Genomic DNA, 6794 nt, shown 5'->3' with positions numbered 1-6794 from the left:
CAACAAGGAACGTTTCTTCTTCAAAGGAACCAAAAGCAAGTAAAGAACTATGTTTGTCTCAGCCCACACTTTCCTACCATAATGCAATAAATAAAATCCTCAGTGCTGGTACCTAGAAAAAGCCTGAGGCCTCTAATGAATGGCAAGACTCAAAGTTGAATGGGTGCTGAAAGAAGTTCTTTCTTGGAAATTAATTCGCTCCAGGGAACAGCTGGGTCACACAAGAAATTGAAATTCGGTGTAGTATATGTGAGTCTATTACAATATAGATATTGGTAATAATAGTTCACACTTAACATAGTGCTTACTATGTGCCAGGTACTCTTAGCATTTTCCATTTAAGAAATCTTTGGGGCGCCTGGGTGGCTCAGTCGGTTGAGCGTCCGACTTCGGGTCAGGTCACGATCTCGCGGTCCGTGAGTTCGAGCCCCGCGTCGGGCTCTGTGCTGACAGCTCAGAGCCTGGAGCCTGCTTCAGATTCTGTGTCTCCCTCTCTCTCTGCCCCTCCCCCCACTCATGCCCTGTCTCTCTCTCTGTGTCAAAAATAAACATTAAAAAAAATTTAAAAAAAAAGAAATCTTTTAATCCCCTTAAACAATCCTGTCAGGGAGTTACTTTTATCATCCTCATGTTACAGATGAGAAAACTGAGGCACAGAGAGGTTAGGCAATTTGTCCTGGTCACACAGTTAGAAAGTGGCAGAATCAAGATTCCAACCCAGGCAATTCTCTTAGTCTGTGAGCCAGAGTGACTCAGTTCTTTACAAACTCGCCGTGAAGCCTAGAAGACAATATGAGCCTGGGTAAACTCTTCTAGGGAAAGGTTCAAACACCTCCCTCCATCTTTGAAACTGTCTGTGGTACTTTGCCTAGCCGGCTCCACAGAAGTCCCAAACTTCTAGACTGTAAACACTTCAAAACTAGGAGCTAACTCTTCTAGTTCTCTTTGTGCAGTATATATACTCAGTAGTGTTGTTGGGCAAGCGCAGGAAACTGGAGGGCTGCATATGGGTAGACAACTCTCGGTCCTGATTCTCTGCATATTTGCAACATAACTGAATGCAGAGGTCATAGTTCTGGGTGGCAAATGCAGTAATTTTTTATTTTGGGGGCATTTCTCTCCCCTTTAATTGACTCAAGGAGGAGCATTAGTTACTTAGCAAATCTCCAAAAGCTTATCACCTCCTTTTCTGCTCCCTCGTAGCAACATTACCCCCTCCCCCCAACCAAGAAAAGAGAAACAGAAAGGTCTCTGAGCTGAGACAGCTCTGGGGCAGTGGCATCTGGACTCTGACCCTAGAATTGGCATTATCTGCACATCTAGTGATACCAGCAAAACTCAGGTCTTTCATGTCTAGTGTGTTGGAAATTTCTGTCTCTTTCACCTTTGGGGGAGCAGAAATGATCCCTTTCCTTCTGATGCTCTGGTTTTTCCTATCCCCCCCACCCCCCACTCCGGAGGGGTGGCTGGATGAGGGGGAAGGATTAGATGAGGTGGATGGCTTTGGAGTTCACCTTATTTGGAGGAAGGCAATGAGAAAAGGGAGTCATCTTTAACTTCCGGGACCCAGCATGAGGTGACAGACAGAAACCGAAGATGTTAGATTGCTTTTGGAATTCAGAGTCCTGTCTCCAGCTTCACCATAGAACAGAAGGGGACAACAGAAGATCTAAGAGGAATGAATCCCCGTTGCAGGGAAGCCAGCGCTGTCTCTCTAACCTGCCACCCCTGAAGGTTAACTACCCATGTTGCAAAGTGGCAGAAAAGGCTTAGGTGAGACTAGAGTCCGGGGGGAATGCTACATCTACTTAAGGGAAGAAGAAACGACTCAGTGCGGAGACCTCCAAAACGTGGCACCTGACTCCCCAACCCCCCTCTTCAGTCCTGGATCAGCAAAGTGGATAGTCCTGCCTCGCTTTAGTGAAAAGGATCACCCCAGGGGCAGGGCCTCGGCCCAGCTGGCAGCCCTAGGCTTTGTGTAGTTATGCCAATAGTAATTAATAATGATAATAAACACCGCATTTCATAACCAAACCCAACCTGGGGATGACCGAGGGATTGGACCTCTGCCTCCCACCTGCACGCTCTTCATTTGCGAGTCCACACCCGCCGCATTGGCCTCAGTCTAATTCAGCTGTCCAGTTCCACCCATCGGTTCTGACCGGGGTTCCAAAGAAGGGCTGCTCCAGACGACCAGAGATATGGAATAACATCGCCCCTCGGCAAAACCCCAGGGAGTGGGGGGTGGGAAGGTAGAATTATTCAACATCAGAAAATAATCAAAACGGGACGGTAATTCAGGCCCCAGTGAGCTCGGTTTAGTTTTTCTGGCAAGTCCAGGGTGTCTGTTTTGGGAGCCCAGCTCCGTCCGGCCTGGAGTTCCACGGACCCCGGGACCCAGGCAGCCTGGGGACCTCCACATTCCCGGTGCAGCGGACACAGGTCCCGCAGGGCCCGTGGAGGTGTGCGCCAGTGAGGCCGCGATCTCAGGGTGTCAGGGCGCAGCCAGGCCGCGGGAAGGGAGGCCGGCGCCGGGTGGAATGTCTTTATCGGGATCAGAGAGCCACAAGCTTTTCCTCCGCTTCTTTAAGCGATCACGGATAGACACCTTTCGATCTTTTGTCAGGCATCTTGGCCCTTAATAGCCAAATTTATTTGGGTTAAAGCGGCCTTGGGAGAAGCCGGGAGGGAAGATCTTTCGTCGGTCAAGGGTGGCCTAGATAACAAGCTTTAAAAGAGAGAGGGAAGAAGAAAGTAAAAAGGTTAATGGATGAGGGGAGGGCTAGGAGGCGCCCAGCGTGGGGCTTTTACAGCGACCCTTCTCTGGTCGCCCGCTTATCGCGGCCCTAACTTACCCGCGGCGTATGAAGTACATTAAGTCACGTAAACAGCGCGCGGGGAGGAATGCCACCGCGGTGACCTCTCCGCGCCGCGCTGGCGGCCCGGGGCGGTGCGCGGGGGGCGGCCCGGGGCTGCGGGGCGAGGGGCCGCCGGGCCGGGCCTGCAGCAGCCGCGCGCGCGCCGGCACTCGGTGCCGACCGCCCTGGCCCGGCGTTGCCGCGGCAAGTTCCCAACTCCTGGTGACCAGCGGGGCGAGGGGGCGGGGAGCCGGGCGGGGGGGTGGGGGCGACCCGGCTTTCTAGGCTGCGCAGTCCTCGAGCTCCCGCCGCCACCACCTGACTTTCCTAAAGAGTGTTTTTGGGCTACCGAGAATTAAAGAAAAAAAAGAGAGAGAGAGAGAGACAACCCGCCCTCTCCCACCCAAGCCCGCCCTCCCCCACACCAAACACCGCCTGGACTCTCTGGACGCGCTTGCATTGGATTGGCAGCCGCTGAGTCCGGGGGACAGGCCGCCCCAACCCGACTATTGGGGCAGGATGCTGGCTGGGGTGGGGGCACCGGGGCGACCCGTGTCCTTCGTCAAAAGCGTCCCAGGGACAGCAAGAAATACGGTAACGGCGACAAGGCCCCAGAGATCTTTTTTAAAACTCTCAATTTAAAACTACGTTTTAAATCAGAAATTGTATTCTTTCTTTCCGAAACCTCGCTGGAGCAGCCGGGAGCTTTGTGAACTGACAACTTATTGTGCTTAAGGTTTCGGGGGACGGGTAAAGGCGTGTCGTTTCTCGGGTCCTCACCCGGGTCTCGCGCTCCTCTGGAAACAGAACACCACTGGGTTCCCAAACACCCCTTCGCATTTGGCAGCAAAGCCTCCGCCCCCTGCCCAATTGGCTGCCGGATTCCTGCTGGATTCGAATCGCAAATAGTAGTGTGGCGCAGCCCAAATAAATCAGCCCTGGGGACAGGTCGCATTTCGGAGCCAGCACCTCTCCGAGGGCGAGGAGGGCGGCTTGAGGACGGAAGGCTCACTCGAGAGGGGCCCCTCCTCGAGTCTAAATAGTCCGGGGAGAAATAATTTCGTTTCAGTTTAGTAAATCTCCTCAAAAAGGAGTCAGACGGAAGGAAAAGGAAAGGAAAAAGATAAAGAAAAAACCGCGAAGAGAATAGAACTTCTAGCAGCCTATTCACTGGGGAATTATGGGGGACTTCTCCAGCTCTCGGGTTCCTCCCTAGTTTGGGGTGCACTTCTTCCCTCCGCATCCCTATTCTGCCCTCCTTTCTGGACCAGCTGGTGTGCTCAAAGGAAGCGCGGGACCCAGGGTCCCTTAGGGGTGGCTTTGAAAATGTGCCACTACTTCCGGGGGTGTTTTCCCCAGGGCCAAATCCAATGCGTTGGGGAAATGGTAAACTGGATGGGTTAGGCAGCCTTAACTTGTTGTCTGGATAAACTCTACGGGTTAAACGGTTTTGTTTTATTTTTAAGCGAACTGAAAAGAAAAAAAAAAAAGAAAAACCATTTTACTACCCCTTGTCTCCTTTAGTTGGAAAACCAGTCTAAAAAAAATTGTGACCGTGCAAAGGAGCAAATTGCAACTGCCCACCCTTGTTTTAGGCAATGTTAAAAAGAGATTGGGAATCTGGAAGGTAAAATCCCGGGCGCCTTCTCGAGCCCTTTGAAACCGCACGTTGTGGGGTCGGTCACGGTCTGTACCGCTGCTCACCTCTGTCCCAGCGGTGTCAGGGCCGGTGCACCCTCGTACAGCTGCTGCGGAGCTGCGGGGAAAGCACGTCCCTAGGGGCTTAGCTATTGTCCAAGGAAATTCAGACATCTTCATACTTCCTAATATAAAGAAACACACACAACAGGAATCAGGTTCGGGTCTGGGTCTTCTCAGGGCTCAGGCTTGGAGGCCATTCACATCCTGGGATCTAACTTAGCCAGAGGATTTTTAAAAACTCGTCCGCATTAGAAATCACCTCACTGAGATATGAATTAAGAAAAAAAAAAAACTTTGTTTTTAAGAGTAAAACTGAGAAGCACTTGACAACAGTTGGCCCCGAAGAAAATCAAATGTCCACAACGTTTCTGTAACTGCTTACAAATGAGCTTCTGAAAAAACTGAGTCTGTTAAAAACTTGGTCGGAAACTCACGAAAAACCCAAAAGAAAGTAGCTTTCAGCCCTGGTCGGAGTTAAGTGGCAGGCAGACGCCAGGTCAGCTCTTCTGTCAGTCCCATTCGATCGAACTCAGGTTAAAATTTAAAGCCCCTGAATCCTGCTCCGGTCGCCGATCTCTGTTCCAGAGTTTTCTACCTTCACTGGTTCCGATTGTGGCCACATTGAAACTGGGAACCGCCACAGTGATTGGGGGAAGCAAAGAGGAATGTAATAAAAGTGACTAAATTGGATGAGAACGGTTTATGGACCGTCTTAGCAGCAATTTAAAAGTCAGAAGTGTTTAGCAGCAATTTACAACGAAGAACGGAAAAAAAAATTAAAAAAGAACTCTCTTCGACTTCCTCGGTTCGGCGACCTCCTCCCTCTCATTGCCAGGGTCTGTCCCCTTCTCTCCCTACAATACACAGGTTCACAGCTCACTATTATAGTGAGGAAACATACTTTCAGCGACTCAGTCTCACGACCTCTCTAAACCATATTTTACAATGTCCCTACCTACCCCGGTTCAACTTTCCTAGTCTTGTCTTCTTTTTCCAACTGGAAAAACACAATATTAAAGAGAGAGAGAGAGAGAGAGAGAGAGAGAGCGAGAGCGAGCCCAAATGCTTTCAGGGAGACTGACCTTTAGAAAATCATTTACTTCGATTTACCTGGAAAAAAAATTGTAAAATCCATTCTCACAAAGCAACTCCTCCTGCCCTAGTTAAAATTCTCTCTCCGCGGCCTTCTGGGGTCACGTCTGTCGGAAGAAATGTTTTTGTGCGCTAAAGGGAGCGAGACATATATCACAGCTCCTGCGGACCAACCTGCGGCCGCGCGCCTCGCTGCTGACAGATCGGAGCTGATAACCCTGCGACGTTCATTTCCAGTCCCTTTGCCGGCTCAGGACCGTATCAGTTTGTACACAGTTGTGATAACCATTTGGAGGGAGCGAAGAAGGGGTGTGTATGTGAGGGTGGGGGTGGGGAAGCGGTACTTCCCGCTGGGTCCAGGGAAGTTGGCCCCCCTCCCCCTTTCCAATGACTTATCCAATACTTACCTGAAATTCTCCAGGATAAGCTCAGAGCAAACGGGACACCAAAACTTGGAGAGCATCTTGGGGCGCGACTGGGGTGGAAGCCCTTTCTTCCATCACGCGCACCTTCAGGGACTAGCCTTTAAGTACACCAGGACCCCGAATCAAAAGGTTTTTCCCAAAGGTTAGCTGGTGAGTGCAGACATGAACTCCCGAAACCTCCTAGGAATTTATGGTCTGTTTCTAAAAAGCAGGGTAGAGATAAGAAGCTGGGCACTGGAGTTCCTTCTTTTCCATATATTTGGATCCTCGATCCCCGGTGGCCACCACGACCCGAGCCCCAGGGTCTCGAGAAGAGGTCGGGGAAAGTTTAAGGTCAGTCCCATACAGCTGCAGAACAACAAAAACTCTTCTAACGTGGACAGAAGAGCGGGGCAGGCCCGAAGAGCAAAGCACTTTCCCCCTCATTCTGGGGGGCACGTTGACCCGAAAGCTGGCGCATCCCTCCCGCCGCGGTGGCAGCGCGGGGCTTTGCACAGCCACTGCTCCCCCCACCCGCCCCCGTGAGTGCGTGTGTAACTGGGGGCGGAGGAAAGTGCTGCGCCGCCGGATGGGTGTGGGTCGCCAGCCAGGTCAAGCGTTCCTCCACCTCCGCCCCTCCCCCGGGCGTCCCAGGGCTCTGCGCCCCCTCTAAGGGCTCGCCCCCACTCCCGGGAAGGTACTCTGGGCTCGGCCCACAACCGCAGGCTGAGCGGCGCTC

This window comes from Neofelis nebulosa, chromosome 11, assembly GCF_028018385.1.
Source record: "Neofelis nebulosa isolate mNeoNeb1 chromosome 11, mNeoNeb1.pri, whole genome shotgun sequence".
In the NCBI taxonomy this organism is placed as follows: domain Eukaryota; kingdom Metazoa; phylum Chordata; class Mammalia; order Carnivora; family Felidae; genus Neofelis; species Neofelis nebulosa.
This window is presented reverse-complemented; position numbering follows the sequence as displayed.